This window comes from Herpailurus yagouaroundi, unplaced genomic scaffold, assembly GCF_014898765.1.
Source record: "Herpailurus yagouaroundi ecotype Mexico unplaced genomic scaffold, PumYag 160, whole genome shotgun sequence".
Taxonomy (NCBI): domain Eukaryota; kingdom Metazoa; phylum Chordata; class Mammalia; order Carnivora; family Felidae; genus Herpailurus; species Herpailurus yagouaroundi.
The window spans coordinates 31,918,358-31,931,324 of NW_024412401.1; the positions used below are offsets into that span (position 1 = coordinate 31,918,358).

The 12,967-nt window shown below is 40.0% G+C and overlaps 1 long non-coding RNA gene across 3 annotated transcripts in view; it reads right to left on the minus strand.

Moving 5' to 3' along the window:
• Positions 1 to 12,921, minus strand: part of LOC121034794 (uncharacterized) — a 205,745-nt gene extending 192,824 nt beyond the window's left edge. For all 3 annotated transcript variants that reach the window (XR_005792617.1, XR_005792616.1, XR_005792615.1), the window contains exon 1: positions 12,727 to 12,921. This is a non-coding gene — a long non-coding RNA (uncharacterized LOC121034794). The remainder of the gene's footprint in view (positions 1 to 12,726) is intronic.
• Positions 12,922 to 12,967: the final 46 nt, after the last annotated feature.

The following is a 12,967-nucleotide window of genomic DNA, read 5'->3' on the forward strand; positions in this document are numbered from 1 at the left end:
GGGGCAGAGAGAGGGACAGAGAGGGAATCTCAAGCAGGCTCTGCACTGTCAGCACAGAGCCCAACGTGGAGCTCAAACTCATGAACCGCAAGATCATGACCTGAGCTGAAACCAAGAGTCAGACGCTTAACTGACAGAGCCATCCAGGTGCCTCCATGTACATGTATTTATCATGGTGGTGGTAATGGTTGTTGTTTATTTATTTATAAAACTGGGATTATACTATATAAACATCTCCTAACACTGCATCATTTATCATATTTTAATAATATTAACTCTCCTCTTATCTGATTTTCATCTTTCTTTTTGTATTTATCACCACCTTACATATTTGTTTGCCTATTTTTTGTCCCTTCCTGAATGAGTGTTCCAGGATAGTAGTTATTCCATGAGAGAGTTCTGCTCACTATGAAAAGCCAGTATCTATAATAGTATCTGACACACGTTATTCATATATATTTGCAGAATGAATGAATACATGAATGAGTGGCATTTTATTCTATCAGTAAATATGCTCCAAAATCATGGTTTATAATGCTTAAGCAGTCATATACAATGTACCTTGTTGAATGCTCTCCTAGCATTCAACAGTAAGGCCACTTCCACCTTCCCATTTTTATTATTATAATTAATAATGATATGTACATCTAACTTACAAAAGGGAGTTCTTTTTTCTGAATATTTCCCTAGGACAAATACCCAGAAATAGAGTTATTCTGTCAAAAATTATTTAAAAATTTTTTTTAAGTTTATTCATTTATTTTTGAGGGAGAGAGAGAACAAGCAGGGAAGGGACAGAGACAGAGGAAGACACAGAATCTGAAGCGGGCTCCAGGCTCTGAGCTGACAGCAGAGAGCCTGATGCAGGGCTCAAACCCATGAACCACCAGATCATGACCTGAGCTAAAGTCAGATGCTTAACCAACTGAGCCACCCAGGCACCCCCCAAAATTATAAAAAAATCTTAAAGACCGTTTCACGTATTGCCAGCTTCCAAGAGTGTGTAGGGGACCAGAATATGCCACTCCAAAATACACCACTTTGGCATAAGGATTATTATGAGCTGGAGGCAAAACTGACAGAGGCAGAAAGAAGCCTACCTGGAGCTTCCCTTATCTAACTAAAAGCAGGAACTTCTGAGAAATGAGGACTGCCATAACTCACCTCTCCCAGGGAAGTTTTATAGCCATGAAAAGGACAGAAAGCCAACACTGAGATGGACCTCCACGAACAAACCTTACTCCATTAGTTTCCCCAAAATATTTACCTTCCCACGATTGGTCACCCTTAGAAGCCTACACCCCTTTTCCTTTATCCTGTCACTTCTCTATGAATTTACTGTGCTTTGCTAAGATGCCATATAAGCCCAAGTTCTAACCACCTCTTTGAGTTATTTATCACTGAGTTCTCCTACATGTATGTGCAACGTATGTGTTAATAAAATTCTTTTGTTTTTCTCTTGTGAATTTGTCTTTAGTTGGTCTAATCTGCAAGGGCCCAGCCAACGACCCTAAGATGGATAGAGGAAAAAAGCTCTTTTCCTTCCCTATAAGTGTAAAAGAGGAAGCTGACACGACTTTTAAAGGCTTAGATCCAAATGGCACAGCATTACTCTCACTGATGTACTGGTTAAAGTCCAGCTTTGATATGGCAGGGACTATACAAGCACATGAGTGCCAACAAGCCTAGTTCACTGGGAACATTTCTGTGCAACTATTACATCACCCTTTTTGGTTTCCCAGAGTTCTTATGGCTTTTCTTTCTTTCTTTTTTTTTTTTTTTTTTTTAAATATATGAAATGGATTGTCAAATTGGTTTTCATACAACACCCAGTGCTCATCCCTTATGGCTTTTCTTTTGATTGTATTATTTCAAAAAGATTTGGAGAAGTGAAAAAAAAAGTATTCTTCATTTTAATTCACCATATTCAAAGTAGAAGTTGAGTATTTGCTTTGAAAATGGCTATGTACTTTATTTTTTGGTATTTATATTATTCTCTCTCTCTCTCTATATATATATGTATGTATGTATTATGTAATACATTTACAATAATCCTCATTCTCCAATCCCATCAATATCACTTAATTGAAAAAGTAATTTTTCTTTGAGAATGAAATCCCTTAGAATAAGAATATATTAAATTCCATAATTAAAAAAAAACATTTTTGGGGCGCCTGGGTGGCGCAGTCGGTTAAGCGTCCAACTTCAGCCAGGTCACGATCTCGCGGTCCGTGAGTTCGAGCCCCGCATCGGGCTCTGGGCTGATGGCTCAGAGCCTGGAGCCTGTTTCCGATTCTGTGTCTCCCTCTCTCTCTGCCCCTCCCCCGTTCATGCTCTGTCTCTCTCTGTCCCAAAAATAAATAAACGTTGAAAAAAAAAATTAAAAAAAAAAACATTTTTAAAATGCCTATTATGAGTTGGTCTTACAATTAAGATACACAGTAATATTTTCAATTCAATTCAATAGTCAGTAACCACAAAGCATTTATTTTTTTTTAAAGCATATTGAGCTCTTATTAAATACATGGTATGTAAGGGATATAAACAATTATAAGACACAGTGCTGTCTTCAAGGGACCTTGCAATATGGAAAATTATCAAATGTAATAAAAATGAACATCTAGTATCCACATGCAAAAGAAGGAAATTGGCCCCTCTATAACACCGTATGCAAATGAGACTCAAAATGGATCAAAGACCTAAACATAAGATCCAAAACTACAAAACTTCTGGAAGAACACATAGGGGAAGCCTTCATGACATTGGATGTGATGATGATTTCTTGGACATGACACCAAGAGCACAAGCTACCAAAGGAAAAATACACTGGACTGCATGAAAATGAGAGTTTTGTGCATCAAAGTACACTGGTATGGTCTAAATGTTTGCGTTCCCTCAAAATTCACATGTTGAAATCCTGACCCCCAAGGTGATTGTATTAGGAGGTGGGGCCTCTGGGATATGATGAGATCATCAAGGCAGAGCCCTCATGAATGAGATTACTGTCCTGTTTATAAAAGGGACTCCAGAGACAGCCCTCATCCCTACTGCCATGTAAGGACACTACAGAAAGACAGCCGGCCATCTATGTACCAGGAAGAGGGCTCTCACCATCCACTGAACCTGCCAGCACCTTGATCTTGGACTCCCCAGCCTCCAGAACTGTGAGAAATAAATTTCCTTTGTTTATGAACTACCTAGTTTGCAGTATTTTGTTATAGTGGCCTGAATAGACTAAGACAGACACTGTTAATAGAACTAAAAGGCAACTCACAGTACAAAATATTTCCAGATCACTTATCTGATAAAGGATTAACATCCAGAATACATAAAGAACTCCTATATATTGCTGTTGACAACAAAAAACACCCCAATTCAAAAATGGGCAAAGGAATTGAATAGATATTTCTCCAAAGAAGATATGTGAATGGCCATGAAGCAATAAAAAGACACTCATCACTAATCATTAAGGAAATGCATATCAAAACCACAATGTGATACCACCTCACACCTGTTAGAATGGTTATTATTAAAACAAACAAAACAAAACAGAAACAAAATGAAACAGAAAAAAAACAAGTGTTGGCAAGGATGTGGAACAACTGAAACCCTTGCGCATGGCTGGCAGAAATGTAAAATGGTGCAGCCACCACAGAAAATGGTATGGCCGTTCTTCAAAAAATTCAACATAAAAATATCACTTCACCCAGTAATTCTACTTCTGGTTATATACCCAAAAGGATTCAAAGCAGAGATTTGAATAGATATTTGTACATCCATGTTCACAGCAGCATTATTCACAATAGCCAAAAGGTAGAAAAGAAAGCAAATGTCCATCAGATGAATGGAAAAACAAAATACGGTATATACCTACAAAGGAATATTTTTCAGCCTTGAAAAGGAGGGAAATTCTGGTGAACTTTGAAGAAATTATGCTAAATGAAATAAACGAGACACAAAAGGACAAATATTGTACAATCCCATTGATATTATATACCGAGAGTAGTCAAAGTCATAGAAGCACAAAGTAGAAGGGTGGTTCCAAGGACTGCGAAGGGAAGGAACGGAGAGTTGGTTACTGGGCACAGAGTTTCCATTTGGGAAAATGAAAAGGTTCTGGAGATAGATGGTGAAGATGGTTGCACACAATGTGAGTGTGCCTAATGTCTCTGAACTGTACATTTAAAAATGGTTAAAATGGTAAATTTTGTTTTACATATTTTACCACAATAAAAAAAATAAACATAGAATAGAAAGTGATAAATGCTAAAAAGGCACAAGTAACCTTTCCCTAGGGTTTTCTTCAGACATGGTATCTAAGATTTCAATCCTATTTCCACCCTGATTCTTCTTAGCCGCCTCCCCTCATCTGCTTTATTTGTCCTTATCACCATCTAATATTCTATAAATTTATCTTTATTTTTATTGTCTGCTTTCCTCCTTAGAATGTAAGCTCCATAAAGGTAGAAATCTCTGCCTAATTTATTCACTGCTTTATCTGCAGTGACTTGAACACACAGTAAATGTTCAGTAAACATTTGTTGAATGAGTAGACGAAGTGTTGAGGCAGTTGAAAAGAAAGAAAAATAATTAACTGGGGCACCTGGGTGGCTCAGTACGTTGACCATCCGACTTAGGGTCAGGTCACGATCTCACGCCTCATGGGTTCAAGCCCCATGTGGGGCTATGTGCTGACAGCTCAGAGCCTGGAGCCTGCTTCGGATTCTGTGTGTCTCTCTCTGTCCCTCCCCCCACTTGTGCTCTGTCTCTATCTCTCTCTCTCTCAAAAACGAATAAACATTAAAAAAAAAAAAAAGAAAAATAATTTACTGAGCATTTAAAGGAAATCCTCGAAGAGAACAGGGAATTAAATGTACTTTTAAGGATGAGCGGGATTTGAATCCATGAAAGGCACAAGTGATTTGCCCATCACAATGGCAAAAAGAGAAAATAACAGAGCCTGTTAAGTGTTGGCTGGGGGCGGGGAACTAGTAATCTCAAACAGTGTTGATAGGAACATACGTTGACACAGCAATTTGGATAGAATTTTGGTGGGGTCTATTAAATTTAAAATACACAATGTCTAGGACCCAGCAACCTCACTTCTTTGCATCTTTCATAGAAAAATTCCTAGACATGTGCACAGAGGAGGAAAAGTGAAGCATAGCAAGATTAAGTAACTCGATCAGGGTCATCTCATAATTGACATGAGGGTTAAAAGTTAATCTAGCAGGCATTTAGAAAAACACCTGGCACATAATAAGCACTATTAATTGTATTTTCCCATGCATTTTCTGTATAAACCTTGTATGCTTTTGCTTAATTGGATCATAATGCTTTGTTTTCCAATTTGTGAGTAATTTATACATTAAGGATATTAAATTTGTCACATGTTGGAAATATTTTTCAGTTGGTTGCATGCTTTTTATTCTGTTCACATTGTTACTGCATGATGACATCATAAAATCTTTATGTAGTCAATTCTATTAGTTATTTATAATTTTATATATAGCTAGTTTATATATAAGGTAGAAACTATAAAACCAATTTCATGCAACAATAAATACTCAAGAAAAGAGGTATCAGTGGGACAATTGCTATATGAACTTCAAACACTTTGGGTCCTGGGGCTCTTCTTAATTAATATAGTGCAACAATTCTGCAAAAACATAGGCAGGCATATATTACAAAACCACAAATAATAAACATGGGTCCAGGAGAAAGGAATGTACACTTCCCATTGAAAGATTTAAAAAACATGCTTTTTAAATGGTCTAAAGTTTCTTCAGAGAAGCTTGTAGAATTATATTAACTTACTCATGGTTTCCTTTAAAACAGTATTCTGGTTCTCATAAAATTTTCAGAACATTTGGCCAATATACAGATCAGATAACCAATTGTGAAAGAGAGAGAGAGAGAGAGAGAGAGAGAGAGAACTGAAAAGACACTGAGTCCCTGTGCCCATCTTTTCCACCCTACCGAGAGTCAATCAAGCCACACTGCCTTCCTGGAGCCTGCCCCAATCCCAGCACTCTACACAGTTACTTGTTTGTTTCCCCCAGTAACCTCCTAAGGGCAGACAGAGCCTCGCTAGACCTGTGTAGGGCCTGGCATATAATTGTTTCCCAATGAATACTGGAGAATAAATGATAATAAGCTCATTAGCAAATAAACATGATTTCAACAAAAAGCCAGCTCTGATTTTTAGCTCCAAAGACAAGTCAGGTATATTTGAAATAAATCATAAATTAAAATCAACTTTAGCTAGAAATGAAAAAACCTGTTGAATGAGAAAAAAAACAACATTGAGCTGGGAAAAACGAGAAAACAAAAGAACCCAAACTGTTTAAACACACTGAACTTTAGCAAAAGATCTATTTCACAATTTATTGCTAACGGTTTTTCTAGTCTTGCAAAACTAATGGGAAAATCAGTTCAAATGAGAAAAAGGAATGTTGGGTTGTGTAAATAATACTGTTTAAATATAAAACATGTGAATGCCAGGCCTTTGCCCCACTGGTTGGCCGACTACACCGTTAAATCAACTTTTCAAGTCATAGTTAGATAGCTAAGCTGAGAAAAGTAGTTTTGGAGATAATGTGTATAAAAGTTGAAATTCTAGAGGTTAAAAACCACCTATATGGCTAAAGGGCTTTCCAAAAGGTTGTTACAAATTGTAAACTCACTAGTAAACTATGGAAACACTTTTCCCATATACTTTTGATATTTTTGGAGGTTACTAAGTCTTAATTGTTAATTTTAACACAAAAGTGTCACCTTTGTTTTAATTTGCCTTTATTCCTGGGAGGCTCAATTTTCTTCTTTTTCTGTTCCAGGTACTTTTCCTGATGTTTAAAGAATGTGAGTGATAAAACAAAGATCCCTGTCATCTAGCAGGGGAGACAGACACTACACAAGAAACACAACAGATAAAGTTGCATGTAAGAAAACAGTTAATTTAATAGGGAAAAAAAGGAAAGCAGAGTAAGGGGCATGGGGAATGCTGGATGGGGAAGTGTGGGGCATTATCATTATGTCATATTAAATAAGATGATAAAAGGGACAGGGTAGGTTTCACTAAGAAGATGAAATTCGAACAAAGATTGTAGTAGGTGAAGGAGAGGGCAGATATCTATCTACAGAAGAGTGTTTCAGGGAGAGAACAAAAGACCCAGGTGGGAGTGGATCTGGCCAGTTCAAGGGATAGTAAGGGGGCCAGTGCAGCGGGAGCACAGTGAAGTCAGGGAATTATGTAGCTAATAAAGTCAGAAAAGTAATGAGGAGGAAGGAGGAAGGGCATTGTAAAGACTTGGGATTTTACTGACTGAAGTGGGGAGCCATTACAGAGTTTTGAGTGTAAACGAACTGACCTGGGTATTGTAGTTAAAATAGACTTTTAGGAGGCAAGAGTAGAAACATGATGGGCACATAAATGGGTGACTGTGGTGGCAGAGATGGAGACTAGGCATGACCTTGCAGTAAGGCTGTTCTAGCTACCATCACCTCTGAATATCCAAACTGCCAGAAAGATTAGTGTTTAATTCTTGGTATGGTACTATTCTCTGAAGGATCAACCAGGCAGTTGGTGGCAAGTTGACTATCTTGGGCCCTGTGCATACCGGGGGTCAATTTGTCCTCATAAGAATAGACATTTATTCTTGGTATACATTTACATCTCCTGCCAGCAGAGCTTTAGCCTGTAGCACTGTACAGGAGTTTACAGAGCACCTGATCCATAAACACAGAACCTCCATGCATCATAGCATCCAACCAGTGACCCACTTCGTACTGGAGGTCTAGGAGTGATCTCATGATCATAGGACCCATTGGTCTTTTCATATACCACCCTCTGCAGAGGAGCCAACCCGAGAGAGCAATGGAATGACTTGCTGATGGTACAACTGAAGTAACATCTCAGACGGAATACTGTGCAAGAACAGGGTTTCATTCTCCAGAATGCAATCTATACACTGAATCAGAGAAGCCTACAGGGCACTGTTTCCCCAGTAGGAAGACTATTTGGGTCCAGGAACCAAGGTAGGGAAGCAGGAGTGGTCCCATTTACCAATCCCAGTGACCTACTGGGTACCTTTCTGCCCCCTGGAGGACCACCCTACAGAAGCAATGACCTTGTAATAAAGAGCACTACCTACCACAAAGAATAAATTCCCTAACTTCACTCTCTTTGCTCACTCCTATCTCCTGCAGGGACTCCCAGGAAGTCAGTTGTGGTAGTCCACATAGGTCAGCCTTCTTGGAGCCAATTGCTGAGGAAAGAAGAGGGAAGAAAGAATGATGGGAGGAAAAGGAATGACAGGTATCTGGCACATTCTCTATAGCAACTCTACTTTTCTGAACACTGTTGATCCTCTTCATGTGCTTTTTGTTTTTATTTCTTTTAATTTTTTAAAGTTTATTTATTAGTTTTGAAAGAGAGCATGTGCGAGTAGGGGAGGCTGAGAGAGAGAAGGAGAAAATCCCAAGCAGGCTCCTCTGTCAGCGCACAGCCCAATGTGGGGCTCGGACACATGAACTGTGAGATCATGCCTGAGCCTAAATCAAGAGCTGGATACTTAACTGACTGAGCCATGCAGGTGCCCCAAACCTCTTCATGTGTTTTTTAAAAAATAGCACTTGGGGCGCCTGGGTGGCGCAGTCGGTTAAGCGTCCGACTTCAGCCAGGTCACGATCTCGCGGTCCGTGAGTTCGAGCCCCGCGTAGGGCTCTGGGCTGATGGCTCAGAGCCTGGAGCCTGTTCCCGATTCTGTGTCTCCCTCTCTCTCTGCCCCTCCCCCGTTCATGCTCTGTCTCTCTCTGTCCCAAAAATAAATAAACGTTGAAAAAAAATTTTTTTTTTAAAATAGCACTTATCACCTGATTGTAGATATCTTTGATTTTTACTTCTTTATCTATTATCCCACTAGAATATAAACTCCATGAGGGGGACTTTGTTTTGTTCCCTATTGTATCCACAGCACCCAGAACAGTTCCTGGAATGGAGAGAGTCTCAACAACTATTTGCTGAATGAATAGCTTGAAGTCTGGCATTTTTGCCGTAAGTCAGCAGTTGCTAAATCTCTGCTTGCTCATCTACTTCTCTGAAATCATTTGACTGATTTCCAAAAATGAAAGCAAAATTACCAACCTTGTTATCAAGTATTTGGAATTAACAACTCCTACCCATCTTTTTATCCTGCACAATAGCTCTTGAAGAAGGCCTTTATCCTACAAGGCCTTACTCATGAGCAAACTCACCTCAGTGGCCTTTACAGGGACAGTTGGGGAGTGAGGTCCTATCATCTATCATGTGAACTGTGGGACTCTGAGTAAAGGCTACTACATCTTCCAAGGAGGCATACAGCCTGTCCAACCTGTGCTATTGGGCCAAGAGTGGTTATGCCTGGCATACAGTTTTTCCAGAAATTAAAAGAAAACAAAAACAACCTTTTATCTGAACACTGGACTTTAGAAAATGTATCAGGTGAATCTTTCAATTGGCATTTAAAATCTACTGTTGCCACAACTATTTGAAAGAATATATTCTCATATATGTATCTAGAAAATTTCTAAAGACCCTCAAAACGGTGGTTATTTCTAGATATTTCTAGAATATTTCTAAATCAATATTTCTAAATATCTATTTATTTTGCCACAAGCAAAAGATTTTTTAAAAAATATACTCCAATATATGGAGAGGCATTTCTCACTGCCCTTTTACTTCAGATGGATAACAGCAGTTGTAGCAGGAAAGGTTTTAATTATAACAAATAAATACAATAAATAAAAGTATAATAAATTTAATATAATAAAAGGTTATGTTATAATAAAGTAAGTTATAACTTCATATTATAAGTGAATGAATTTATAATAAAATATAAAAAAAACTACAATAAATTATAAAATGTTTTCACAGGCTTTCTTACAACTATTTAAATTTCAACTAAAATGTTAACTAAAGTTCCTTCACCATTTTTTCAGGCAATGCATATTGAGCATTCACATTGCACTATACTTTAAAGATACCATTATGAGCAAGATTGACACAACACCTGGCCTCATGGAGCTTACAAATGAGTTGGGAGTCAGTCAACATACACTACTGAGCACCTACTGTGTTCCAGGCACTGTTCTAGGTGCTTGGGAAAGACCATGAGTAAGGCAAATGAGTTTCTGCCCCTAAAATACAGAGATGGGAAGCGAGTAGTATTGTGAGACAGGCCATAAACAGGTTGAAAAATAATAATTTCAAGTAGGTCCATGAAAAAACTTAAGCCAGGGTAATGTTGCACCTATCTCACATAGTTTTGTTGGGGCCCAAATGAAATTATCCACATAAACAGAGTAGGATGGAGCCTCACCTAGAGGGTTATTATACGTTTATTATAGATCATTGCAGTTTTTGGAGAAATGCTCTCCAAGGAAGTAAAATAGGACCTGCAATCTGAATGATGAAAAGGAGTTAGCCATTCAAAGATGTAGGAAGACAGTTTCAGGCTAAAGTGACCATTACTGCCAACTGCAGAGGTGAGAACCAGCTTAGCCTGCTTGGAGCATGAAAGAAAGCTGGTGCAGAGGGATGGCCGTGAATAAGCCAGAGACAGAAGAAAAGAGATGAGGCCAGAGAATCTGGCAGGACTCAGATCATGTGAATTCTTAAAAGCCAGGTAAAGAGTTTGAATTTTATTCTCAAGTGTAATTAGGTATTAAGAATAGATGTGAGGTGTGCCCGGGCGGCTCAGTCGGTTAAGCATCCGACTTTGGCTCAGGTCATGATCTCACAGTTCGTGAGTTCAAACCTCACATCAGGCTTTGTGCTGACAGCTCAGAGCCTGGTGCCTGCTTCGTATTGTGTCTCCCTCTCTCTGCCTCTCTCTCTCTCAAAAATAAACACAAAAAAAAGAATAGATGTGACATGATTTGATTTACGGTTGAAAAGACTACTCTGATTGCTGGGGAGGCTAATGGGGAAAAGAATAGAAGTGGAGAGACCAGTTGGGAGGCAGGTGAAAGATAATGACGGATTAGCCTAAGGCTGTACAATTAGAAATGGTAAAAATGGCTGACTTTGGGATATAATTTGGAGAATAAAGTTGACAGGACTCGATAATGGATTAGATATGGTGGATGGGAAGACAGGAACAAAGGAGAGATTTACCAGGGATGATGACTAGATTTTTGATCTGAGCACCTGGGTAGATACTGGTATCATGAACTAAAATGGGGGAAGACTGGGAGAAAAGCAGGTTTCAGGGGAAAGAGAGGTCCAGACAAAAATCAATGGTTCTGTTTGGTTGTGATAGTCTTCAGAAGGTTGTTATACTCTAAGTGAAGATATTGTTTAGGCAATTGGCTAACTCTGTCTACACTGAAGGGGACAGGTCCAAGCTGGAGGTATTTCAAAACAAAGGACAAGATAAGATCACCTGGTGACCAACAGTGGATATACAGGAATACAGACGGCAGAGGATTAGATATTGAATTACAATACAAGGAGATACGTGCTGTGAAAGGGGAAATGCCAGGTCAGTGGAGAGGGAAGTTGGTCAGGGAAAGAAAGTTCCATGGAAGAATTCTATCTGAGCGCTAAGATCCAAGAAAAATCAAGCAGGGACATTATATCAGTCAGAATCATGGCACAGAGATGTAATTTGCAACTAGCCACATGGTTAGTGGTATAACTGTTATTTTCCTTTATACTTGAACCACTTTATGTCAAATGTGTACCTTACTGAGAGCAGCCGGACACCTGGAGCAAGTTCTCTGGAGTTATTCTGCTTGGGTTCAAATGCTGCATCTGTCACTTACTAGATGGGTGACTCCAGGCACATTACTCAGCATCTCTGCACTCCACTTTTCTTATCTGTAAATGAGCATACTACAAATAGCTAACTACTAAGGTGATGCTTACTATGTTCCTTGTACTAAGTTTTTACATACGTTATTCAACACCCCCCTCCAAAATCAATGGAGTTGAGTTATTATTATCTGTGCCTTACTGATGAGGGACTGGAAGCACATTTACCCATTCCAATATTTATCGTGTGCCTGCTGTCAGGCACGTTTCTTCACACATCGGTTAACACAACAAAATCCTCGCTTTTGTGCAGTTTCAGTCTGTGGTTTGAGGAAAAGAACGATGATAAACTTAATAAATATGTATATTATCTAGTAATTATAAGATGATAAATGCTATAGAGATAACAGAACAGGATAATAAAGCTAGTGTAGTTACGGTTTTCAGCCGAGTATTAGGGTAGACCTCACTGAGAAGGTGACTTTTGAGCAAAGGTTTGAAGGAGGCGAGACAGTGAGCCGCCACTCAAGCATCTGGGTAAAGAGGAGTCAGGAGTGGGCACAAGTGCAAAGGCAGGCTCTCAGGCAGGAGCACGTGCCTAGTACCCACCAACCACCCGAGCGCAAGGGAGAGGAGGGAGACGTGGGGAAAGGCAAGGGCTATGTATCCAGTTGCAAGCAGTCTGACTTCTGGGTGACAGCAGCCACTGGACAGTTCCGCCCAGAGGAGTGAAAGAACTTGACCTCCTATATCGGTCCTTCTATTTACGCCCAAGGTCCACCCAGGCAGTGTGGCACAGGGGTCTGCGCTCTCAGGAGTAAAGGATCAGAGTCGTCACCACAGTGGCTCATCCACACGGCAAGCGCCCAGTAAGCGCCGGCCCAGTACCGTGGTTACCACGATCCTTTCACTCAAACCCCGCCTCAACCTACCGCCCTCCTGTTCCCCAGCTCCAGAGCTCGGCTTCCACTTAGCGCGGTCTCCACGTAGCGCTTCCCCGGCTACGGATTGCGCAACTCAGGCAGCCGGGAGGAGCCTGGACGTAGGCGGAGCAGCGACCGGCGGGAGAACGCCCCGGGTGCAGACGCCACAAGGAAGCCCCGACAGCCCTCGAGGAGCCCACTGACTGCGCCTGCGCACCCTCGATCCAGGCCGCCTACATTCCAAGGCCGC